General features: G+C 41.6%; 1 protein-coding gene across 5 annotated transcripts in view; it reads right to left on the bottom strand.

Moving 5' to 3' along the window:
* GRM1 (glutamate metabotropic receptor 1) overlaps positions 1-26,829 on the bottom strand; it is a 182,900-nt gene that overhangs the window by 62,599 nt on the left and 93,472 nt on the right. The gene's annotated exons all lie outside the window — the stretch shown is intronic.

Genomic DNA, 26,829 nt, shown 5'->3' with positions numbered 1-26,829 from the left:
TCAAGGTACATCTAGGTGATCCCAAGCCCTCTTTATTAGAGCAAGTCAGCATTGTGTGATTTGCTTACTGACAAATAGCCTATTGAAACTGGCCAGCACATTTTTATGGGAACATGAAGGAGACACTCAGTATTCAGGTCTGGGCAAGGTGACTAGAGAGGTCAGCTCCTAGCACATTTGGTAATGGGAAAGTCAGGGAAACAATAGTAATAATAACTCTGGGCAGCTTCCAACAAATATAAAAGCATAATAAAAAATCAAACATTTTAAACTTCCCTATACAGGGCTGCCTTCAGATGTCTTCTAAAAGTTGTATACCTTGGTTCTCGAGCTTAATCTGTTCTGGGAGTCCGTTCGACTCCTGAAACCATTCGAAAACCAAGGCGCAGCTTCCTATTGGCTGCAGGAGCTTCCTGCACTCAAGCGGAAGCTACATCGAACGTTCGGCTTCCAAAAACATTTGCAAACTGGCACATTCACTTCTGAGTTTGCAGCGTTTGGGAGCCAATTTGTTCGGCAACTAAGATGTTCGGGAACCAAGGTTTGACTGCAGTTCTTTATCTCTTTGACATCTAATGGGAGGGCATTCCACAGGACAGGCACCACTACCAAGCAGGCCCTCTGCCTGGTTCTGTGTAACCTCACTTCTTGCAGTGAGGGAATGCCAGAAAGCCCTCAGAGCTGGATCTCAGTGTCTGCCCTGAACAACGGGGATGGAAACACTCCCTCAGGTATGCCGGGTTGAGACCAAAATGCTTTTCTTGAACAGTGGCAACCTGCCCTTTAGGAGAACTTAGTTGCACAGTGGTACCTCGGGTTGCATACGCTCCGGGTTACATAGGCTTCAGGTTACAGACTCCGCTAACCCAGAAATAGTATCTCGGGTTAAGAACTTTGCTTCAGAATGGGAACAGAAATTGTGCTCCGGTGGCATGCCAGCAGCAGGAGGCCCCATTAGCTAAAGTGGTGCTTCAGGCCAAGAACAGTTTCAGGTTAAGAACAGACCTCTGGAACGAATTAAGTACTTAACCTGAGGTACCACTGTATGGCTATGTAAGGGAAATTGTTCTCAAATTTCATGTTCAGAAAGCATTATTCCCTCCTCAGAATTAGTTTCATGTGCCCTTAGTGACTTCAGCATACAACCATAACTGACTGACTCAGCTTTGCAAGGTCCTAATGTTTATAATTGTTTGGAGCTAGACTTGTCATATTGTCCATATGTAAAGGGGACAAAGATCCAGAAGAGGATTCAGCTGGAGGAGGATGGGAGTGGGAGGCAGTTGTTACTGATTCTCCTTTTCCCTTGCAACCACCAGTTCTACCTCCCTTCCAGAGGATCCTCCAGAACGGCTTTTCATTGGCCACAGGATGGTTGTAGAACTTGTTGGAGGGGCAGAAATCACTCCCCACTTCCTCCAATGAGACAGCCTCACAGGCAGAGCTCCCCCACAGTTAGTCTGGATCAAATGGTATATAGTTTCTGATTGTCTAGGGTCATATAATGAAGGGAAATGAAGCCCTGCCTAAGGGGGGGGGGGATAGGATGGCAAATCAGAAGCAGGTTGACCTTATCTGAAAAACATTTTCTCTGGTTTGATGCCCCACACAAAACATTATCTTTGCCAGAAACAGGCAAACAATTGGCACAGCCGTAAACCTCCTTAGGTATCTACCACAATTCTGTTCAAGACTATGCATGGGAGTGCACACAAATTCTAGTAATTTGGATGGTTACATAAATCATTCAACCGATTTACAGAAGTAACGCCATGAGACTTCTGAACCCCCTAACACCACATGAGTAGCACTCCAGCTGCAACGAACAGCTTGTGGAGACTTTTCAGATGAATAGCTGAAGAAATGTGAAGGTAGTTCAGAATAATGAATTCATCTGAGAGTTTGGCAATCTGTTCATATGTAAATAGTTGTGGGGAAAAGAAGTCAAAAAGCATTTCTCTTATATTTATCTTAGCCTTTGCAGTCCTTCTGTCACCTGAACAACTGTTGCTTTGAACAACTATAGCACACACAGAGCTCAGGCTTGTTTGTTTCATTTCACGTACACATGGTTTCTTCTTTGAGTGCTTTCTGCAAAATCTAAGATGTTGGCGCAAGCAAAATTACACACACACATATGATATATATATATATATATATATATATATATATATATATATATTACACACACATACACATATATATGAAGCATAGCTCAGCCGCAGGTTGTGTTTTATATTGTATATGATTAATGGCAACCTGTCTGTTTCTTATCCAACATACAGAAATGATGAATAGCTCACTCAGTAGAGCATGAGACTCTTAATCTCAGGGTCATAGATATGAGTCCAATGTTGGGCATGAGATTCCTTCATTGCAGGGAGCTGGACTACATGACACTCAAGGTCCCTTTCAACTCTACAGTTCTCTGTTTCTATGAATAATTATTATTATTATCTATTATATGCCGCTTAGATGCCAAAATGCTCCCAAATGACTTCTAGAATGCACCCATATTAGTATGCAAAAAGCAAAAAAAAAACAAAAAAAACCCCCAACCCCCCCCCCCACAAAACTTCTAATATTGTACAGATGAGTAGACTCTAGTCCACAGAAGGTTATGCCGAAATAGAAGTTGCTGGTCTTTAAGGTACCAAAACACTCTTTGTTGCTTTTGCTGCAACACAGCCAACTCTCTGTCACTGCAGAAGAAGATGAACAATAGAGCAGGAGCCCCAACTGTACTTGGGCAAAAGCTTCTCTATGTCCCCACTCCCTGAGAGGTTTGGAAGGCGGCAACACAAGAATGGGACTTTTCAGTGGTGCTTCCCTGACTGTGGAATGCTCTCCCCAGAGAGGCTTGCCTGGTGCCATCATTGCATGTCTTTAGGCACCAAGCAAAAACATTCCTCTTTACCCAGGTTTTTGGCCATTAAATAATCTATGGCCTGTTAAAGCTGCATAACTATTGTTATGGTTATTTTATTAAAAAGGTTCTATTACAGTGGTACCTCGGGTTAAGTACAGTGGTACCTCGGGTTATGTACTTAATTCATTCCGGAGGTCCATTCTTAACCTGAAACTGTTCTTAAGCTAATGGGGCCTCCTCCTGCTGCTGCTGTGCTGCCACCGCACGATTTCTGTTCTCATCCTGAAGCAAAGTTCTTAACCAGAGGTACTATTTCTGGGTTAGCGGAGTCTGTAACCTGAAGCGTATGTAACCCGAGGTGCCACTGTATTATGCTTTATTACTGTGCTCAGTAAAATGTGTTCTTAATGTTGTATACTGCCCTTGATAAAGGGAGATATATAAATTGAAAATAATAATAATAATAATAATAATAATAATAATAATAATAATAATAATAATAATTAGGAAGAGATTTCACTAAGTATGAGGTTCTGCAAATGTGATTATGTGATTTGCTCAGTAAAATTTCAGCTTAAACACGATCCCAGAATGCATATGCTGTCATGTTTCAAAACAAAAGGTGCATTTAAAAAGCAGGGGGTGAGAAAAGGGGTATTGTTTTAGCTTTATTGTTTTAAATTGGAAGAACTTCCTTCTTCTATGGCAATTTCAGGGCTCTACAAAGCCCAGCTTGGCAGGGAAGCTCTCTTCAAGGGCAGAGAAGCACACAGTTCATCCCAAAGGCATCCTCCAGGGATGCTTTTGATAAAGGAGATCTATATCTGAAGATGACAGGGAAGAAATTGAGATCATACAGATAGAAGCTGGTAACAGCCACAAGTCTTTGGGGACTGGCTGGTTAATTACAATTTAGGATACATAGTAGTGAGCTGTTAAGCAAAAGAAGAAATGTTCTGTCATGTAATGTACAAATGCTGGAAGTCTAAAACAGAGAGGTAAAATCCCCCAGCACGTTTCCAGCTCAGCATCCATTTGTATGAATGAGGGGCAAGCAAGTACAGAGCATGGATAAGTTGCTCCCTTGAGGTAGATGAATGTCAATGTCTGCCACTGATTAATACCTTCGAAACTGGCTGGAAGGAGAATAGTCGGTGGGCCTGGCCATTCCAGCACATAAATAACAGAGGAACGACAGAGCTAATTCTCTGAACACATCTAAGAAGGTAGATGTCTTTTAAGAGAACTAAAAGCTGTCCTACAGAAGTTCTGTAAATATTGGACGTGCAAATAATTGACAGGCTGTTCAGTGCTTTGCTTTTTCCCATTGAAGTGAATGGCTGCCATTCATTTCTAAAGGATAAAGGCATGATATATGCTCAGGGAGCCATGGAACAGGAGCCAAACCTATCCTCATCCAGGATCCCTGTAGTTCACAAACCCACCTTCCCTTCCACAGCCCATCATAACATTCAGCATTTTATTAGTTTTATATATTGTGGATTAATTTATCAGGCAAATTTACACATCTATCTACTAAGGAGCAGCGTGTGCTACTAATTTATGACAATAAGCAGATTATTAAGTGGAAGAAAGCCTGAGGGGTTTGAAGTCTGTGAATTGTGATATCTTCACGCTGCATTTTGGGTCGCCTCATACAAGGTGTGAGCAATATCTGAGATTAGAGGGAAGGAGACTATGTAAGTGCTGAAATATTTGTTTACACAGTCAATTATGCATGTGCTGTGCCTGTGAAGAGTTGTAGATAACACTCCAGCATTTGTTCAGAAATTATTTCTTATCTAGGACTGTGTATTTGTCTTTGGATAAGCCCAAGACAGCACCATATAGGCATCAAGCACAAGTAGCATGACTTTTTTGGTGGCAAGCCCAAGTGCAGACTGATGCTATGTTGGTGCTTTCTTCTGCAAACCCTGGAAATGCAGAAGATGTCATCTATGTACCAGGAACTTTAAATGCATGTGCATTAATGCATGGGGGGGCAGGGCTCCCAGAAATTTGTATATAAGCATCAGGGACTGGTTGGACACTGGGGAGTGGTGGCTGGATTCCCATGAGTGGGCACTGAGAGAAGGGGGCTTGGAGACTAAGGGATCAGTGAACTGGATGGGGGGCTGTAAGACCCAGGAGATGAGAGTCAGAAGGTGCAGGAGAAGGTGCAGGATTGGAGAGTGAATCATAGAATCATAGAATCATAGAGTTGGAAGAGACCACAAGGGCCATCGAGTCCAACCCCCTGCCAAGCAGGAAACACCATCAGAGCACTCCTGACATATGGTTGTCAAGCCTCTGCTTAAAGACCTCCAAAGAAGGAGACTCCACCACACTCCTTGGCAGCAAATTCCACTGTCGAACAGCTGTCGAACACTGTCGAACAGAGAGTGAAGGACAGGTGCAGAGGGAGGAGGAGATAAGCCAGGCTGGTGTGGAGTCAAGGGCTTCCCCACTTCCTCCTTCTGCTCCTACTTCTCCTGCTCCACCATCACCCACAACCAGAAGAGGATTGAAGCAGGAGGAGCAGGAGGCTACACGCAAGGAGTCTTCACTTAGTTGTGTGCTGTTCTGTTGTGGCAGCTGCCTCATTGGATGCACACCTAAGAATAGCTGAGAAACGTATGACTTGTCGACATGCCTTTTGCTAACTTTTAAGGGTACTTTTGAAAATAAAGAGTTAATTTCTCACTCTGGACATTCTTGCCTGACAGCACTGTGGCAACGAGTGTATAAAGACATGTTTACCAAAGGTACATTTATTACACTTTGTGGCATTAAAAGCACACACACCACCCACTTGTGTGCATGCAGCAACTGCATCTTTTTAACTATTTTGACAAAGTAATAAAAAAAAGAATAAAGTGTGCACCCCACCCCCAAGACCATTCCATTGTAACGATCCAACCTCCCAAAATTTCAACACGTCTTGCGATGGTGTGACCCCTTTCCATTTTAACAGTACAGATTCTACAAACACCTTCCATATCTCCTCAAAATTATTTCTCCTGCTTATTCCCCGTCTTACCTTAATAGCACATGTTAACTTATCATTAATAGCTATATCAGCAACTGCATCTTTTCTAAGCTTTGGGAGAGGAGAGAAAAATAACCTTTCTGAGATGAAGGCACAGAAACCTGCGCAGGAAAGTATGAATTTTAAACACAATACAGTGGTACCTCAGGTTAAGAACTTAATTCGTTCCAGAGCTCCGTTCTTAACCTGAAACTGTTCTTAACCTGAGACACCACTTTAGCTAATGGAGTGTCCTGCCACTGCCCCGCTGCTGCATGATTTTGTTCTCATCCTGAAGCAAAGTTCTTAACCCGAGGTACTATTTCTGGGTTAGTGGAGTCTGTAACCTGAAGCGTCTGTAACCTGAGGTACCACTGTAATTGAACAGTATTGTACTGTACACAGTTACTGTAAAGCCTTAACCAATATACAATAATGACATGCCATAAAAATGGCACTGAGAGCCAGTTTGGTGCAATGGTTGGAGTGTTGGACTAGGTTCTAGGAGACCAGGTTTCAAACCCCCACTCAGGCACCCTACTGGGTGACCTTGGGCCAGTCACTGCCTCTTAGTCTAACCTGCCTCACAGGGCTGTTGTGAGAATTAAATGGAGGCAGGGAGAATTCCATCTTGAGCACCTTGGAGGAAAAGGTGGCCTATCAAAGGAATAAATAAATAATAAAAATCCCACAATTGTACCTTTCGTTCCCTTTCACTTGTAATTAGCATTGAGTCTACCATATACAGTGTTGTAACTCTCCTGTTACTTTCTTAACAATGTGACAACCCATTAGCAAACACCTCCACATATATATGATGTAGTTGGCGAGCCAGAATGGGCAGGCCCTGGTACCCTCTCTCCATCATCTCAGATCCCCTTCCCTTACCTCACAGGGATCCAGCTGCCCCCATGAGAGGCATCAAAAGGCAGACATACCTGCAAGGCCCAGTCACTGAGTGAGGCAGCTAAAACATTCTTTGGATGGTATTGATGGTAATTCCCAGAGCAATTTAAACTACATTTCTTTCCTAGCACCCCACCCATTCACCTTCCTTCTTGGCATTTTATGTGCTGGTTATTTCAAATAAAAGCCACCATTGAGTGAAGCATTTATTCTGGTTTGTATTAAAGGAATTTCATGGACAGCTAACATGGACGCCTGCGGAATCTGTCTTTCTCTGGTACCGAGTCTGTTTTGCCTTGTGGCTTTAATCAAGTGAAGCATCCTGGGGGAAAAATACAGTCATAGAGTTTCACTTATTGTCTTCCAAATGATGCGAATGGTTGCAATAGGAAAGATTATTCTCTTTGTTTTGCAGCTGCCTAAATAACGTCCAGAAATAACTAAGATTATTAAGCTGTGAGAGGATGACCTGAGAGACATTTGTTCGGTGAGATGATCAGAAACAGAACTGTCCAGCTATCCCCAGAGAAGTCCTCCCCCAAAGGCTCCATCTACAATGTGGAAATAAGAATAATTGTAGGCACTGGAGTGTGGATAGATTAGTCTGAAGGTCTTCCCATTTTGTCTAGAATAATCCAGTCTAATTAACTAGCTCATTGTGATCTTATTGCCGTGAAACAAAAAATACATTTATAGTACTGAGCTCCTTCTGAAATAATGGGAAATTGTTTTGTTGTTGCCGCTTGTGCTGAGATATCTAGACTAGGCCCTCTACCCTGGTTTCATTCATGTACACCAAAATGCGGTAGTCCTAACTGTTGATGTCCACTCATTGCTCTGTGCAGAAGATGCTTTTGACTGTAGATACAGAGGTGCCGGATTTTGGTGCTGGTTGTTTTTTGAGGCAAATGTTACCATTTTGAAGGAAAGGTGACTGCTGAGAGTGAAAGTAGTATCTCTAAGCTTGCCATAGCACCAGGGTGGAATGCTGTGGTGAGGCAGAGGGATTGGGTGTGGGGACAGGGGAGAGGAACCACGAGCAGAGACGAAGGGACACTGAATCATTTTATGAGACTATATTTAAAGGTCATTAACATTCCAGGCTGCATTTCATTTTAATGTCCAGTGTTTTCTTTCTCAACAAATCACCCCACCCCCACCAAGCTGCTTTTGCCTCTACCAGAGAAAATACTGCATATATAGAAACCTGTATGTTTCCCTTTCTATACAGAAACACAAAAGTTCACGATGGTCTGCCCCTGTTATCTGCCTGAGTAGGAAACTGCCCCAGAGCCCCTCTCTTTGTCATACACATTATCTGACACCGTCCCATTATAAATTATTTTGCCTCCACTAGTTGTAGCCAGTGATGTGGGACAGAAATGCATAGTCTAGTAAAGCAGGAATCAGTGTGCAGCTAGTAGCAGAGTACCTGAAAGGAGCAGAATAATTTCCCCTTCCCCTGAATTTAAAAGGGGAAAGTATATAAATCTTTTGAACGCGAGTTGACTGGACAGGAATTACTTCTTTGTTCTGCATGTAATTACAGTTGGTGCTAAATATATATCTAGCTGTAGCGATCTGTAGTCTTCATTCTGCTGATTACAAAGTACTCTGGCCATAGCCTGGACTAAACCATAATTCGGCTGAGGAGCAAAAGCCTTAAGGCACTGGGAGCCAATGCAGTCCCAACCATAAGTCATTCTAATTAAGCTATCATACTTCTCCGGGACTCCTCAGATGTGATATAACCAGTGAGGCTAAACTCAATTATTCCTTAATGATCAGCCTTGCAGGCAATATGAAGCTTACTCCAAGGAAGGACACTATAGTAAACTTCAAAATAAAATGAGATGAATATTGACAAAAGACTGAGTTCAAATGACCAAAGTTGGTTTTTTTCTCCTTCTCTGATTGAAATACTTCCAACCTAATTTATAAATCAAAAGTCTTTGTACTAATGATGAAAAAATACAATGAAGAAGAAAACAACAACAACATCAACAGAAAAATCAGTCCAGCATCATCAAATGGTACCATGAGATGTAAACTGAGAAATCTTTAATATATATATATATTAAAAATGGTACCATGATAAAAGATATCTAGGACTATTTTTAAAAAAGGCTTTCAGGGGGATACAACCTAAGCAGGGACTGTTCTAGAGACTGTAAATGTCAAATATGAACTAGACTTCAGAAAATATCAGCTGGATATAAATACCTTCTCCTTGTGGTATTGCTGAAAGTTTGAAATTAGCAGAATAAAAGTGACCCAATATTTTTTGAAAGTGACCTGGAAGACAACAGTTTGAGTTCCTAAGACATGTCAATGAAGCACAAATAAAACACAGGCACAATGCAATAGAAACAGTTCCACAAATGCAGGACTGATGATTTCATTACTAACATTTGCAAACTGTTCTGCAACTCTCCGTATAGCTCCTATTATGTATTCCCACAGAGACTTGGCTCACACATAATGCTAAACTATGGCATGGTGTTATATGTAAACCCGGCCCAGGAGCCATGGTTTGTTGTTAGCTTACACATTTTGGTTTGTTTTAACTATGGTGTGACATTAGTTAACCATAGTTTGTTTGGACAACCCCTCCCAGATGCTCACCAAACTACAAAGGCATGGGGCAAAAGCAGCTGGAAATCAAACCAATATTTGGAGAAACAAGCCATGCTTAGTTTGTTCATCTGTGGAACAATCCATTGTTAACCTGTGGTTCTTCCGATCAAAACTATGGCTTAACATTATGTGTGAATAAGGTCAGACTATATAATAGGAACTTAGGGGAGAGTTAAAGAATGGATTGCAAATGTTAACGTATTTGTGATTTTGAGAAATACCTCACATTTGAAATTCTCATGTATACTGAGCTCTTTCAAAGAAGTCACATTAGGGATGGGTTGTGGAACTAAGCTTTATACATCTGCTAATGCTAAACACGTCATCATGGACTGAATGCCCAGACGTACTCTTCATCATTTTAAAGGTGTTGGGGAAAATAACACTCTACAGTGGTACCTTGGGTTACGAACGCTTCAGGTTACAGACTACACTAAGCCGGAAGTAGTACCTTGGGTTAAGAACTTTACCTCAGGATGAGAACAGAAATCGTGTGGTGATGGCACAGCAGCAGTGGGGGGCCCCGATTAGCTAAAGTGGTACCTCAGGTTAAGAACAGTTTCAGGTTAAGAACGGACTCCTGGAATGAATTAAGTTCTTAACCAGAGGTACCACTGTATTCTAATTCCATAAGCAGAACAGATGACTCTAAATACCAGTTGCTAGGACTCACAGGTAGACAGAGTGCTGCAGCACTCATGTCCAGTCTGCAGGCTTCATACAGGCATCTGGTTGGTGGCCATGGTGCAAACAGGATGCCATTGGCCTGATCCTGCAGGCTCATCTTATTCTCTTATCATCCCAGTTCTTAGCTGCATAGGGAGAAGATAGAATCTTTTCTTCCACCCCTACTGGCCCTGCCTTCTAGGCTGCCAACCAGATGAGAGAGCATTTATTTGGCATAGAGCATTTCTTTTCTTTCCAGAGTTGCATAGAATGTATAATTTTGCCACCTGCAATTTTTCTTTTCAATGCAGCCCTTAGAAGTACAGAAGCCTTCCCCAAGTTTGGCTCTGGCACAGCTAGGCAGCTAAAACTCCATGCTGATTCTGTTTCCAAGCTTCATGAGTTAAGTGAATATACATACGTCATCTGAAAAGGGCTTGTGGGGATAACATTGTTGGTCTCTGATATATAAGGACACATGATTATTCATACTCAGAAAAGAAGGGATGTGTTGTCTATAGATTTTTGAGGTCTTTGCATTTTGTCTGATGTGAATTTATTTACATAGCATTCTAATCTTCGCTTTGGGGCATCACCAGAAATGTCCATTTGCTTTGTTGTCTGAAGTATAGGTATTTTGCTTCCCCATAGAATAAAATTAACAATTCAGTCCACAAGAGCAACATAACAACTTCAGATTTTGGAAAGGGTAGTAGTAAAAACTAATGAACAGGAGACTGGTTGTCCACTTCTTTTCACTCTTTGTTCTAGACTTCCTGAAACCCCACTGAGTCCACTTAAACGTTCATTGTTTAAGTGGGAAGTCTGCTCCAAATCTGTATCCCTGGCAGAAACAAGAAAATAGCAGTAAGTAATGACCTGTTTTGCCCCAAGACTCTTTCCCCTGCTGGGAGGCCTGTTAGCTCACACACACTCCTTGCTTTCAGGGATAAGTATGAGGATGTCTATCATTAATCCTGCAAACAAAACACCATAAAGCACACACCACAATTGTCTCAAGAACATCCTTTGAAAGTTGATAGGTGGTTGCCAAGAAAGCCAGTAATCCCAATTATTGAGCCAAAACAGCACCATTTTGAACTTTTCTGCATCACCACAGAAAAGAAATAAAGCACATCTGGAGCGGACAGCCTGCATTTGAATTCCTGACTCACTGGGAGAATTCACAGCAGGAATGTTGAAGAAAACACACACACTGAGAGAAAATTATAAGGTATGAATATCGTATTGACTCTTTCGCAGTTTTAAGAACTTCAGCCTTTGGCTATTCAGTCACGGACATAGAGAATTAGAAACCTGGTAGGAAGAGCATAGTCCTGACAGAAACGTTAAAGTAGCTTGGAGTAATGAATGTGCACGCTTCCAAACATGTAGGCATGGCTAAATGAAGTCAGGACTGCCACTCTCTGTACAACACACCCACTCAAAAGTCCTTGAGCACCATGTAATTACTGATCCATTCTAATGCACTCAAAAGGAACATAGTTCGTGTATTTCCATCCCTTACCCCCCTATGGTGGTTTTTATGGGACTTCTGCCTAGAGGTTTTCCAGGTCTCAGATGCTAAATGTTTCACAATATTTACTTCAAGTTTTACTATAGCTTTTAGCTATTAGGCCATAAGTAACATGCAAAAGTAGAACTTGCCAGCTACTGAATCATTTACTATTTAAAATCTTCCTGTTCCCCACCATATTCTATCTCAAAAACCAGTTGTTGGAGCAAGCTGGATATCAACAGTCATGAGAATTATAATGGAAAATGAGTGTGCTGTAGCAAATGCCTACTGGGTTTTACAGTAATCTTCAGTCCATGTTCAATTTCTTGCATGAGTGAAATGCCTCCTGAGGTATGATGCTAACATATTGTGAACATTTGGGCATGTTATGCACAGCAGTTAATTCCAATCTTTTTAGCTAGCGTCTCCTTGCAGGCAAGCTGGCCTCACTTATGTACTATATACTTTAAAAAGTTCAAGAGAGTCATCATTGGCTTCCGATGGAATGATCAACAAAATATTTTCTTCCATAGGCAAGTGAATGTGACCCCTCTCTAAAATTATTATTAAGTTCTGAGATGCTGCCAGAAAGGCAGCCTTGCTTCATCTCCCCCTTCCATAACATCCCATACAACTTATCCTGTGCTCTGGTGACATTATGCTATGTTTGTCTCCAGCCTCCAGCCAATAGTATTCAGAGGGATCCCCGCTTCCGCTGCACAGCACAATATTAGCAGAAGTAAAGGGAGAACTTGGAATGACGTTACCATTTCCACCAGCAGCCCTGTGTTCCTTGTAATGTTTCATCTCAGCTGAGACTTGTGAGCCACGGAATGCTAGTCAACATCCAGCCTGTTTAGTAGACATGACAGCTAATGGTCCACCCGTCTGAACTTGTCATCTCCCCTCTGTATCCTTACAAAATATTTAATATTTGAGCCAGATCCAGGAACTGGACAAGGAAAACATATTCCCCCGGTAAGGAAAACATATGTACTCCTCTATGATTCTCACTCCCCTCCCAAAAAACCACTTGCATTAATTATAACCATGCAGTCACATAGGTGAACTGAATGTGCAGAACTTTAAAAGGGCAAAAGAAAGGTTCACCCACCAAAACGCCCTTACCATTTAATTAATGCTAGTTAAACAGTGGTAAGCTTTCTCTGTGAAGTACTTTAAATGTCAGCTTTAATCTTCTTTGGATTTTATTCCAAAGCATTTCGCTTTATAGCAAAAAGAAACAAAAAAGGCATATGCCTCTCCTTCCTCTATTTTTTTCTTCTGTCTTTGTATGGGAATATGTGTGTTTGTATGTGTGTTGGGGGGGGAGAGGGGGAAATTAAAATAATCACTCTATTTTGTTATGTATCATAAACTCCCATCCATCTTACAATTAGTCTTAGTTTTGCTGTTTGCAGTTGAAAATGTGCTGCTGCATGTGTTTCCCTTTTCCTTCAAAGTCTTGGCCACTTGAAGGAAGTGAGAAAAAAATCCAATACAGTACCTGTGCAACCTTACATGGCCAGGCTTGGGAAAAGTCCCAAGCCTTGGGAATAGGAGGGTAAGGTAATTTCAGAGAAACTTCCTAATGGACTGAGCTAAAGCTTAGGCAGAATCCCTTTTAATAGTCTGTGTAAACCTTTCCCATGGTAATATGATGGGTCATCAACTTCTTCGGGGATCACTTGTAGCCGAGTAAGATTGTCTTCCATGAACATGGTCTTAACACTGTGTAAGTGACTGTGGAGGCCAATTCTAGATCCACAGTGGGGACATAGGTTTCCGTGTGGGAGTTGATCAAGGTGAGGGTTGACCAAACATGCCTTTCTCTTAACACATTTCTCCCTTTTATCCTGAGTTCAAGCTTCTTCAAAGTCCATGACACCTTTGGTAAAGGATGCTCTTCAATTCAGGCATTCGCGGGCCAGTGTTTCCCAGTTGTCAGTGTTTATACTACATTTTTAAAAGATTTGCCTTGAGAGAGTCTTTAAACCTCTTTTGTTGACCACCAACATTGTGCTTTCCATTTTTAAGTTCAGAATAGAGTAGTTGCTTTGAAAAACAATAATCAGGCATCCGAACAACATGACCAATCTAACAAAGTTGATGATGAAGAATCATTGCCTTGACACAGGTGATCTTTGCTTCTTCCAGTACACTGACATTAGTTTGCCTGTCTTCCCAAGTGATATGTAAAAATTTTCGGAGACACCGTTGATGGAATCTTTGAGGAGTTGGAGATGGCATTTATAAGTGGTCCATGTTTCACAGTGAGGTTTGTAGTACAATAGCTTTGTAAACAAGCATTTTTGTTTCCCTGTGAATGTCCCAGTCCTCAAACACTCTGCACTTCAACTGGGGGAATGCTGCACTCACAGAGCTCAGGCAGTGCTGGATTTCGGCATAAGTGTTGGCCTTTGTGGAAAGATAGTTGCCCAGGTAGGAGAAGTGGTTGACATTTTCCAATGTTACACTGTTAAGTTGGATTTGTGGTGCTGCAGAGGGGTTGTTTTGTGCTTGTTTGTGTAGCACTTTGGTTTTTTGGATGTTGAGTGATAGGCCAAGCCTTCATCTGGGACCTTCATGGGGAAGGTCCATAGCTCAGTGGTAGAATATCTGTTTTGCTTGCAGAAGGTCCTAAGTTGAGTCCCTGGCATCTCCAGAAGGGGCAGGGAGAGAACCCTGCCTGAAAGCCTAGAGAACCACTGCCAGTTAGTGTAGACATTATTAAGCCAGCTAGACCAATGGTGGAACTCAATATAAGTCATCTTCCTATGTTGCTATATCCTGGCTTGTCCTCAGTAGTAACCCACAAGGTGAGGCCATAAGGCAGCTTGATTCTCAGCACCTTGGATAGCTCCAAGTGCACAGTTTGCTGAGTTTTGCCTGGGTCACCTATTTATTGACTGAGAAGTTAGCCTGCCCAGATTACCCCTTGCTTATCAAACCAACAACCATTTCACCAGCATTCCAGTCTTTGTCCTAACATTTCTGCCTTCACTTTTCTTTTCTTCAAAACACGTCCTTCTACAACTCCTCATTATCAACAACTCTGTCCACTTCGTTCTATTCTGTGTGCACATTCAGAAACGCAAACATGTCCATGTGGTTTTTGAAGTATGGACATTTTCACATTTTTTTATCTGCCTTTCATCACTTATTGTATTTTAAGGACTGTTAAGTGTCAGAAGAAGAAATACCTAACCAACCTGACTTCTATGGGCCACAGTATTGAGGGGTTGTTTTTTTTGGAGGGTGGAACAGTCTCCCTCAGGAGGCTGTGGACTCTCCTTCCTTGGAGGATTTTAAGCAGAGGTTGGATGGCCACCTGTCAGGGATGCTTTCCTGCATTGCAGAGGCACCTTAAAGACCAACCAAGTTAGTTCTTGGTATGAGCTTTTGTGTGCATGCACACTTCTTCAGATACACTGAAACAGAAGTTGCCAGATCCAGCAACTTCTGTTTCAGTGTATCTGAAGAAGTGTGCATGCACACGAAAGCTCATACCAAGAACTAACTTAGTTGGTCTTTAAGGTGCTACTGGAAGGAAATTTTTTATTTTGACTATGGCAGACCAACACGGCTACCTATCTGTAACTGCATTGCAGAGGGTTGGACTAGATGACCCCCAGGATCCCTTCCAACTCTACAATTCTATGATTGGCTAAGTGGACCCTTACTATATTTTCTACTCAAAAACCTGAAACATACAATTCGCCCTTGGCATTCCTCTTGCAGCATAAACAGGGTGAAGCTAAGATTATAGCAAGGCCATGAGTCATACTTTAAATATTCTGTATATCATAAAGGACACTGTCAGTTCAAGTTCAGGCCTTATTTTTTAAAAAAATCTGCTTAATCAAAGCTTGAGGCAATAAAAAAAACTTAGTTTATTTCCTCTACTCACACCCAAAGCCTCATGGGGTATAAATGTTGATTTAAACATCTCTAGAAGATACTGTACATCATTATATAATATTGCATATTATCAAATTGCCCATAATCAAGCCATGGCTTAAACGTTTAGTGGGTGGCAGCACATAAATGGTGTGGTGAAAAAACAGAACAAGCTCTTAATAGCACCATGCAGAAAGTCTTCCTTGTCAACTGGATTCCTCTGGATTCCTTTGGGACTACAACTTCCATCATCCTAGCTAACAGGACCAGTGGTCAGGGATGATGGGAATTGTAGTCCCAAAACATCTGGAGGGTCGAGTTTGCCTATGGCTGCTCTACATAAATTCTACTTGGGATAAATTCAGGTGATTCCTCCCCTTCAAAGAAGTGGTCAAAGACCCCATGAACTGGGCCTCTGAACATATGACAGGCCATTAGTGCAAAAAAGCATAATTAAACCTACACACTTCTTTCTTTCCAACTACCCCTACCTATCTGTACCAACCAAATGGTTTCTTTAAATGTAAAGATTCATCATTGTTCCACTCCATGTGTATGTCTTTAAGGGGCCAGAGCAAGGGCCAGAGCAAGATAACGAGACCCAGCTTTACAGCTGTGAAACATAGCAGGTGCTGCTGAGTTGTATTTGATTAAGGTGTGTCTGGGTGTAGTATATAAGGAGCAGCACCTAGCTCTCCCATTACCCTGGGGGATGGGTTGGTGGTTGGGTCTGGTTTGTTGATGTATTTAGTGTAAATGGAGTTTTTGTTTTTCTTATTAAAACCTTCTTTAAGTTATTTTTGAGTCCCTTTTTTAATGCATGGTCTCCCCAGCAAGCTCTCTGCAGCGCTACCATACTGCAAAAAGCCAACATTTTTCCCTCTTCAAAATGTATCTGATAGTCCTTGATGTGGCTCCCAGTAGTTCCTCTTCTATGTCTAATTTTATTCATGGCCAGTAGAAATCATGGGAAATGTAATGCACAAATTCCCCTAGGATATGCATTTTTTGAAACATGGTTTGGTTTGAGAACTGCACTGCAAAATTCAAAACAGAGTGAATTCTGAAGAATAGCTGAGTTTCAGCTTGCGTGTTGTTTTGGAAAGTGCAAACTGGATAGATTTAGCTTTAAATGCATACTGAATCAAATTTCTCTCCCCCCCCCCCCACTACAAGATGAACACCGAAAGAGGCAGCGACTTACAAGAAGAGGAGTCTTGGGATTGTGGTGGGATAGCCTGATGAAAACATTAGCTAATGATCTAAGGATCATTAGAAAAGGTATAGGAAACAAAACTACCAATATTACAATGAAAGGACTAGGGCTGAATGTGGCCCTCCAGACATCTCGAGCTGGCCCTTGGGACCCTCTCCAGATCACTGGCATGTGATCTCCAGAACATTCCCTTAAAGAGAATATAGCCCATGGGTTGAAAAAGGATTCCCAACCCTGCTGTTTAACTTCCTGGTCCTTCCACATATTATTGGTGCTTCTTAATTGTGTGCCCTCTGCACGTTCCATCAACAAACATCTATTTTTCACCTCAAGGTCACTGCAATGTGAGCCCAGTCTAGCATCTGCATGTGCTATATAATGGTGCAGATGGAACAAAAATGACTTGCTGTCTGGATGACATATTGTCAGCAATATGAATTTAGTAGTGCGTGTATATATCAAACTCTTTGAAACCGCCTGAAAGCTCAGCAAATGCTCAGTAAAACACCCAAAAAGGACAATATACTACTGACATGTCTATTTTAAGCAACAGGTCTTCTTCAGAAACATCAATTTTATATTATCTTCAATCTTTTAAAGCTCCAAGGCTGCTATGAAGGTTCTTAATAGTTGCAACAATGTCCAGCCCAGTAAGAAACAGATTTACCATATACCAAGTTCAATGGCACTTACTCCTGTGTAAGAGTGCAGAGACTTGCAGCCTTAGTTACTTCAAATTACTGCTGTGGCTAATCTCTACTTTGAAAACACTATAAAAAGATATTTGCCACTTTCCTCCATCATCCCTTAGGGCAGGGAGCAGGGGTTTGTCTTTTTCTGGTATCAAAATAATTAAGAGGTGGCAAAGTGGTGGGTAGTCTAGCTTGAATCCCTTTAAAAACTTTGCCACTTCCTAGAGGTCCTTCTTTCTGTTGGCTGTGTTCGCCATGCCTCCTGACAGGACTTACAAAGTGAGGTTGTCTAGAGCGCTACCTGCAGAGTTCTGAAAAGCTGTTTTTTTTTTCGTTTTTGTTGAAGCAGAGCAACATAGGCTTTTTAAAAGAAACTTAAATGAAACTCCTGACTTTTAAGAAAATACATCCACCGCTGTGCTTTCACAAACAGCAACAACAACGACACAGAGCTTTTCAGTCCTATGCAGGGAACATTTTTGACAGCTTCCCTTCTTGCAAAGCCCATGGATCTAGAGAAACACAGAGATTTGATAGGGGAGCATAGTGCTGCATCCCCACAGAAACAGAGCACACTGTAGCTTTGTGTCTCTGTAGCTCAGTCTGACTCAGGCATTGAGCAGAGTCGAGGAAGAAGGAGCTCCCAAATTACTCCAGTTTATCTCATTATTTTGTTCCCCCACACAAAATCAATGTATACAGCTACTGAATATATTACAGGCCATGCTTTGTGTCCTAAAAGAAAGAGAAACCACCAATATGTCTCAATTCTAGGCAAATGTACATTCCCCGTACATAAGGTAAACATAAGGCAGCTGGGCAGACAACCGATTGCCCTGCTTTAATGCTGTTGTGTCACTACAGCTGGATAATGGAGCACAGATCTCAGGTCCTGCTGCTCAGAGATCTCTCAAATAACTTCAAACTCTTCAAGTGTCCCTATTTTCCAGGGACAATCAGGTTTTATGGAAGCCGTCTCGGTTTCTGATTTCTGAAGGCAGCCCTGTTTAGGGAAGCTCTTAATGTTTGATGTATCACAGTATTTTAATATTCTTTTGGAAGCTGCCCAGAGTGGCTGGGGAAACCCAGCCAGATGGGCGGGGTATAAATAATAAATTATTATTATTATTATTATTATTATTATTATTATTATTTATCCCAGAATGTCCCTATTTTCATCAGAAATGTTGGAAGGTATGGTATGATGTCCTTATTTTCATCGGAGAAATGTTGGTGGGTAGGGAGATAGGTGACCGCTGAGCCAAGTAACTACACAACCTTTAGAAAACAACTTAACCCAGGCCTGTATAGGTTTTTTTTTTTTTAATGTTTAATGTTTTCTTATTTTTTATATATGTTGGAAGTCTCCCAGCTTGGCTGTGGCAAATTATCATTATTATTATAATGGAACAGGACATCCCTATTTTCCTCAGATAAATGTCTGTAACTGCAGTTGCCCACATCTTTCCCTCTTTTTTTTTTTTAACATCAGATTGCTGCAGAGTGAAGCTCCAAGTAGTCGCACTAAGTACTGTGCCTCTACACGCATGTGGAATTCTAGAAAATGAAGATGGAGGACATGACTGTCAGGAACTGAGCTCTGCAGTGTGTCTGTTGGGGGGGGGGCGCAGGCAGGGCTGGTCCACCCATGAGGCATGGTGAGGCATTCACCTCAGGCAGCAGAATGCACAGGGGCAGCAGATCCCTACGTATATATTTATTCCTCCCTCGTTCCTGATGCACATCTCCACACACCCTTTATTCCCTGACAGGGAAGGAGGCACCATTTTGTGGTTTGCCTCAGGCACCAAAATGTCTGGGTCTGGCCCTGGGGGCAAGAAAGTAATTGCTGTGATTGCCACCCCTGCCAGCTGGTAAGGGGGAGGAGGGGGGAAGAGGATAGAGCAGGTCCACATTCCTTTCTTTAAAACTTTTTGCAGACATTGTTTGGTATATACTGTAAAACATTTTGAAGAAAGCAATAGGTGCACACCCCTTCCTTTAATCATGCCACCTGGTAAGCTGGGAGAGATGACTTTTTTCTTTACTTTTTCTTCCCTTCAGCAAATAACCCATTTGTCCATTCCCTCCCCTAATGGCTAACCAGGTAGCAGGAAATTAAAAATAATTCCATTTATTTTTCTTTTTTTGGGGGGGAGGAATTTGTGTCCTCTCCCCCCCCTTACCAGGTGTGAGGAACTGAGGAGAAGAAGCAAGCAGGGACAGCATATTGCTGAGGAGCCCCTCAAGGCTGGCTACACAGCTGTGTCTATATTCTTTAAATCCCTGTCCCTGGTGTTGATTACGACAAAATATGGTGCTTGAGCAATTGGCACATAGAATAAACATCCATCTCCCTTCATCTCTAGGTTATGTCCATTTTAGTTGATATTATGGATCTCTTTATGTAACCAACAAGCTCTTTTTGTCTCTGGCCAATCTTGCCTACATTTCCCCCCTGCAGTTTGATAAAGGGGAGTGCTATCAATCGTTTTATATTGTCTTTATTTTCACATTTGGCACTCCTAGCAGAAAACAATCAGCTCAAAGGGCTGGCACTTAATACTTTTTAGGTAAAAAGGTCCCTATTTCAAGAGGCAGAATATATGAAAAGAAAGGGTTTGGAAAGTCCTTTCATGAGATGTTAATTGGTTGCCTCCTGGGCATCATCAACAGCAAACTATGAAAAATAACTGCTAGATAAAACTACCTAATTTAGATTCTATTGATTTTTTTTTTAAGCCTAGCACAGCACCTAAAATTAATCTCTGACTTTGTTAACATAAGAACTGTCTGATTCTTTTTATTCCTGTTTTCCACCCATCAGAGAATCTGTGTTTTTTGGCCCAAGTAGGGAAATGGATCTGGATAACAAAAGGATTTTATATTTTCAAAAAGAGGAGATCATCTATTCTAGGTGCACCCTAAAACTAGGAGTGGCCAGTGGGGAGGGATGTGGCACTAATCTCCCTGCTGTCTTGCCCTTCTCTGTAAGCCAACAGTGAACCTATCCTGATTCATGAAGATCCAGACTGCCTGTTATCATTAGATAAGGTTTCTAATGAACAGTGGATGTCACATTTGAATGGCTTGGCATAGTCACCACAGTTCTTGTTTGACACCCCATAAGTTCATAATTATTTTGCTTTTGTATGCATATTTCACACATAGGTTGAAAAGGTGCTATGTGACGATCATTTGATAAAATTTGGACAAAACACTCCCCCAGCCCAGTACAGTGCTTTCCAGATGTGCATTGCAATGGTGCTTCTCAGCTTTGTAGTTTGACACTATAGCAACACTGGAAAGAAATCTATGAATTATAAAAGGCTTCCATTTGTTAGGTAGAATAGATGGAGAGTACAGAAAATATTTCCTTTACATTCAGATTCTCAAGGAACTTCGTACAGGACTTCCTCGTGCATCTTTTAGATACCACTCTTGCCATTCCTACTAGAGTGGGAATCAGTCCTGTTCCCTTAGGCCTGGTCTCTTTGAATGTGGGAGATCTTGCTCATTTGTCAGTTTATGAAGTCTGCAATGTCACGGCTTCCATCCCTGGTTGGGTGCTACAGCTGATTGGTGTTATAACTCAGACCAATGAACTGGTGCTTCTCAGACCCTCCAAGTGTCCCTATTTTCCAGGGTCAATTCCAGATTTAAAGAAGCCACCCCAGTTTTTGATTTGATCCCAGAATGTCCTGCTTTTTCTTAGGATGTCCCTATTTCATTGGAGAAATGTTGGCGGGTATGGAGTTATGCAACCCCCCAAGTCAAGGAAATAAGTAACCAAACAACCTTTAGAAGATATTTGAAGACAGCCCTGTATAGGGAAGTTTTTTTAATTTTGTGTGTGTGTGTGTGTGTGTGTATTGGAAGCCATCCAGCCCTTTATATTTTATTAAGCCAGGAGGCTGCCTCATCTGCTATAAAAGAGCGTAGGGAACTTTTGAAGCATGTTCACTTGCTGGACAAGACTTTTTGTGGCTCTACAGCTATTGCATGTTAAAACTGACAGCCGGCATTTCTTGTGCAGTGTTTTCCCAGCAGGTAAACTCGTATTTTGCTTCCTAACGTGATCCTACAGGGAAGTAAACTCCTCCCATTGCCAGGTCATCCAAGGTGGTCACAGCTATCATCTTTCAAAATAAATAAATAAATCTGGGTAAGACATTGTGAAGTGATCAGAGACCATGCAGAATCCTAGAATGTGTTGGAATTCTCAGCAGGTCTCAGTATTCCACAGAGAATCTCATATTCACATTGATCTATGTAATTAGAGGCACTTATATACAATACTCTATCATTTTCCATTTCCCCAGGTCAGGAAGGCTGGCACTTGGCTGACAGCTGTTGCTTCAGCAATGAGGCAGCTCAGGCTGACAGCTGATATAGGAGCTGGAGGTTCCATTCCTTCCAAGCTCTCAGTCAGGCCTTGATCCAAAGAGGTGTTGCCATGCACTTCCCTCTTCATCTAAGTAGCCTCATGTGCAGCTAGCTGGGTTCTTTGCTGAAGGCTCTGAAGTTTTCCTTGGCTTGATATCTCCTCTGCTCCTGCAGCCCTGGGGGAGATTGGGGTGGGATTGCCTGAGAGCCAGTCAGGAACTCAGGCAGCTGCTCTGGCAAACTTGGGGCATGAATGCTCAGATCTAAAGGTTTCTCAGTATTATTGGCAATGTGGAAGAGATATGCTGGTGAGGCCAACACCCCTTGCCTGTCATTTGAGAGACTTGGGTTTGAATACTCAGTAGGGCTGAAACCTGACAATCATTAAATTATTAAATGTTAAAAGGCTGCCTTATGATGGTCCTCCATTCCACCCTCATCCCAGCTTGTCAGTTACAACTTACGATCCTTGCAACTGAAGCCTGCAAGCATTTATGCCATTGGTGCTACTGCAAGAGTGCTTCAGCTGTTCAATAATCCAACTGAACCAGCATGTTTCACTGCAGAGAACCTTATGTAATCATTCTACTTTAGGTACTCATTAGCTTCTTCCTCTTCTTCACCTTCAACTTGTGATGAGAGAGAACAAATTAATTTTGAAAAGAGGTTGCTTTTGGGGGGGGTGTAGTGATATAGTTTGCCTACACCCATTTCTCTTGCTATATGCAAACCCATATTATTCTATACATCACTGAAAATCTCATGTTCCTTATCAGGTTATGCCGTTAGATCTATAAAGCTCAGATATTAATTGGAGGTTTGGTTTTGCTCAGATATGAGTTCAAATGCAGTATCCCACCCAAGCTGAAAGGTTGCCTAGTAACAGCTTTTAAAAGAGTGCTATTTGCTCTCCAAGCGACAAGCTGTTATTTCTCCCTTCTTTAAAACAAAAACATAAAGAAAGAGTAGAACTAACAGAAGAGAGTCTAGTAATTACTGCACCAAATAATAGTGTAAATGGCCCCATGGTGACACATGATGCCTTCCTGGTTGCCACTATAAGGCTTCTAGGAGAAAGAGTAACACGGCGTCATTGTAGCAGAGGCTTACTGAAATAACCCATCTAGCCTTAGGGAACACGAATTACATGGAAAACATCTAGCTGAATCACTAGAATTGTCATCCTCAAACAAGTCAGTGGCAAATCCAGTTGGGTGATGAGTGTGTGTGTGTGTGTCCTAGCATCCTGAAACAAGTGCTTCGGGAAATATCCCTGATCTTTGTAATCTCAAGTAAAACATTTACTGAAATGCCACATTGCAGAACCATCACACAGTTAGGGTGGATTGATCTGACATTTTCCCCACTGAGAGGTGACTTTTCACCCCATGGTTGAGATTCACAAGGAACACCATCACCCAAAGGCGTCAACTGCCCCAATGGGATTGTAATGCAACACGTATGCTACAGACTTGCTTTTGAGGCTTACTGAGCACTCTGCTCATCTCAAACTGCACTGGCCTCTTCCTATAACCAGTTATACGTAAGCCTCTACTTTGGGGGGGAATTTATAATAAACTCTATTATTTTCATTGCTATGATCCCACACTTTGTCAAAGGGAAACTCCCCACTACAATAGAAATCATATCGAACAGTTAGAAAGCTCTTTAATCTGAGCAGGATGAAAGCAAAGAATAAGGTATATAACTTCGGTTATAGAGCTTCAGTATGCACACTCAGAGGATGACCTCAAAACTATCCAAAATATCTTTGCATAAGCTTACAAAAAGCTTGGCCTATCATTCAACATCCAAAAAACAAAAGTGCTGCACTAATAAGCACAAAACAACCCCTCTGCAGCACTACATATCCAATTTAACAGTGTAATGTTGGAAAATGTTGATCACTTCTCCTACCTGGGCAGTTATTGTTCCACAAGGGCCGACACTGATGCCGAAATCTAGCATCGCCTGAGTTCCGCGAGTGCAGCTTTCTCCCAATTGAAGTGCAGAGTGTTTGAGGACTGGGACATTCGCAGGGAAATCAAAAAGCTTGTTTACAAAGCTATTGTACTGTACTACCAACCTTACTATATGCTTGTGAAACATGGACCATGCCATCTCCAATTCCTCAAAAAATTCCATCAATCTCCAAAAAAATTTACACATCACTTGGGAAGACAGGTGAACTAATGTCAGTGTACTGGAAGAAGCAAAGATCACCAGCATTGAAGTAATGATTCTTCAGCATCAGCTTTGTTAGACTGGTCATGTTGTTTGGGTGCCTGATAATCGTTTTTCAAAGCAACTACTCTATTCTGAACTTAAAAATGGAAAGAGTAATGCTGCTTGTCAGCAAAAGACTCTCTGAAGGCAACTCTAAAAAAATGTAGTATAAACACCAACGACTGGGAAACACTGGCCTGCGAGTGCTCCAGTTTGAGAACAGCCTTTACCAAAGGTATCATTTGAAGAAGCTCGAACTCAGGACGTGAGTGTTAAGAGAAAGGCACGTTTGGCCAACCCTCACTTTGATCAACTCCCACACAGAAACCTATGTCCCCACTGTGGAAGGACGTGTGGATCCAGAATTGGCCTCCACAGTCACTTACGGACTCACTGTTAAGACCGTGTTCATGGAAGACAATCTTACTCAGCTACAAGTGATCGCCAAAGAAGAAAGAAGAAGGAAGAAGGAAGAAGGAAGAAGGAAGAAGAAGAAGAAGAAGAAGAAGAAGAAGAAGAAGAAGAAGAAGATTAGGAAAGAGCAAAAGAAGAACAGCACGCATTGGCATTCAAGAGCAACACAGATTTTCTCTCTGATAAAACTATTGACAATGCTTATTTATATAACAGTGAAGCCATGGGAGAGGTTTACCACTCTTTTTTCCACACAAAGTGGTGAAAAGAGTAGGAAATGGTAGTTTTTAGCCTATACTATTAAAGACTAGTGATCTGAATTCACATTTGCTATTGCGAAGAGAAAACTGAATGGCTAAATTCATCAGGAATAACATATTGTGATCTTGCAGTCTATTCTTTTCTGTTCCTTTCAAGCAAAGCACAAATGGTTAAGTTTTCTTTGAGAAAGAAAATAATCATTATATGTGCATCTTCACAGAAGAACCACAGCAAGCATTTCCCACGGCAGCATTATCACCACCAAAAGATGGAAAACAAAACACTGTGAAAACATTTCAGATCACTTCCTTACTCTCTTGTTATACAGGAGGCTGTTGTTTCATAATAGATGGAAGCAGCCTATCTCAAAAAGAAAGGGAAAAAGGCAGAGAAATGGTCACAAAAAGTCTAAGTGGGTGATTCTTTTTTTTAAAAGGTTATATTTCTCTATTTAGTTTCAATATTATATTTATATTCCATGGTTCTCCCTCTCTTATATTGTACTCAGAACAGCCCTGTGTGACAGGTTAGGTTTAGAGCCAGTGACTGGCTTACATTCATGCAGTGGAGTTCATGACTGAGTAGGGATTGGAACACAGGTGACAATTTGACACCACTACAATACAAATACATATATTTTTATTTAGTTGAAATGTGTTTATTCTTTTCTCACTTGGACTTCGTCTGTGCATCAATTTCATCATCATCTCAAATGTAATATTATTGAAACTTTTTAATTTTTTGAAGAGGAACTTTATTTCTAGTGCACAACCAAGCCACTCGAGCACTCTTTTTAAATTGTATCTAAGATAAAGCCAATGCGCAGTTTAAAAACTAAGAAATAAGAAATCTTAAGAGGGATACACTGTCAAGATTAACCTCTTTTAAACAATGACATATTGCTGCTGGACTTTAATTGCGGACTTAAACAACTCACCAAGCCAAATGCATGCTGCCAATAAATCACGATGGCCAGTCGAAGGACCTTTTTCATCCTTCCTTGGAACACAAAACAGGAGAGAGGATGGCCAAGTATTTGGCAGGCTTTAATAGATGGCTGTCTGGGCAGGGCTTAGCTTGGTGGACCACCATTTCTGCTTTAATATACAGAAATCTCATGGGGTTAGTGGTATTGAGTTCAGTGCAGGGCAAGCTAATATCATCCTGTAGAACTATTATCCCACTAGAAGGCTTCTTGTAAGGAACTCGTCATGCCATTCTGCACCTCATGGGCTCCACATACCTCACAGAGCACCTTTTCCCGCACCAACCTTCCATACACTCAGATCAGCAGAGGAAGCCATTCCCTATCTCTAGGAGAAGGACATCACACATGAGTTTTAAAAAGAGGGCCTTTTCTGTAATGGTGTCCCGCTAGTGGATTGGTCTCCTATGAGAGGAACGACAGGCTCAAACACTGCTTTATTTTCAGTGCCAAATTAAAACATTTCTATTTTCCTAGACATTTTAGATTGTGATATTATTCGTTTGTCAAGTAGTTTAATTCCTCTTAAATTTCTTGTACTGTTAGTTTATATTGCAGTGGTTTCCCCCCTGTAATTTTAAACATACCACCCTGAAATCCATTTATGATTAAAATTAGAGAACAAAATAAAACAATGAGAAGAAATTAGTGAGAAAACATTGAAGTGCATTATTTGGCTGGTTCTTCAACTCCTTGAATCAGGGCTTGTTTTTACTTGCCTCAGGGGCTTCTTTTAGCCCAAGGGACAAACAACCTGACGGCTGTGCACAGCAACCACACCAGCAGGCTCACTAGACAGCAGCTCCCATGGGGTGCCAAGAGCAGTGGAGGATAAATAGGCCTAGATTCCTGCTTTAGCAAGAATCAGCAAACCAGGCTGCCACTGACTCCATCACTTTATCCCCAAATGGTGTGCTAATAAAACACCATTTTCCTTCCTTTGTGCAGACTGAATGGGGAAGCGAGAGGGGAGAGGCAGAAGGAAATACAGTGGTACCTCAGGTTAAGAACTTAATTCGTTCTGGAGGTCCATTCTTAACCTCTGGGTTAGCAGAGTCTGTAACCTGAAGCATTTGTAAGCTGGGGTACCACTGTAAGTCCATCGGCTCAACAGATTTCAGTAT

Source organism: Podarcis liolepis (genome assembly GCF_965112155.1).
Source record: "Podarcis liolepis genome assembly, chromosome: 3".
NCBI classification, from domain to species: Eukaryota; Metazoa; Chordata; class Lepidosauria; order Squamata; family Lacertidae; genus Podarcis; species Podarcis liolepis.
The sequence above is the reverse complement of the archived record's forward strand: the minus strand, read 5'-3'. Positions and strand labels throughout refer to the sequence as shown.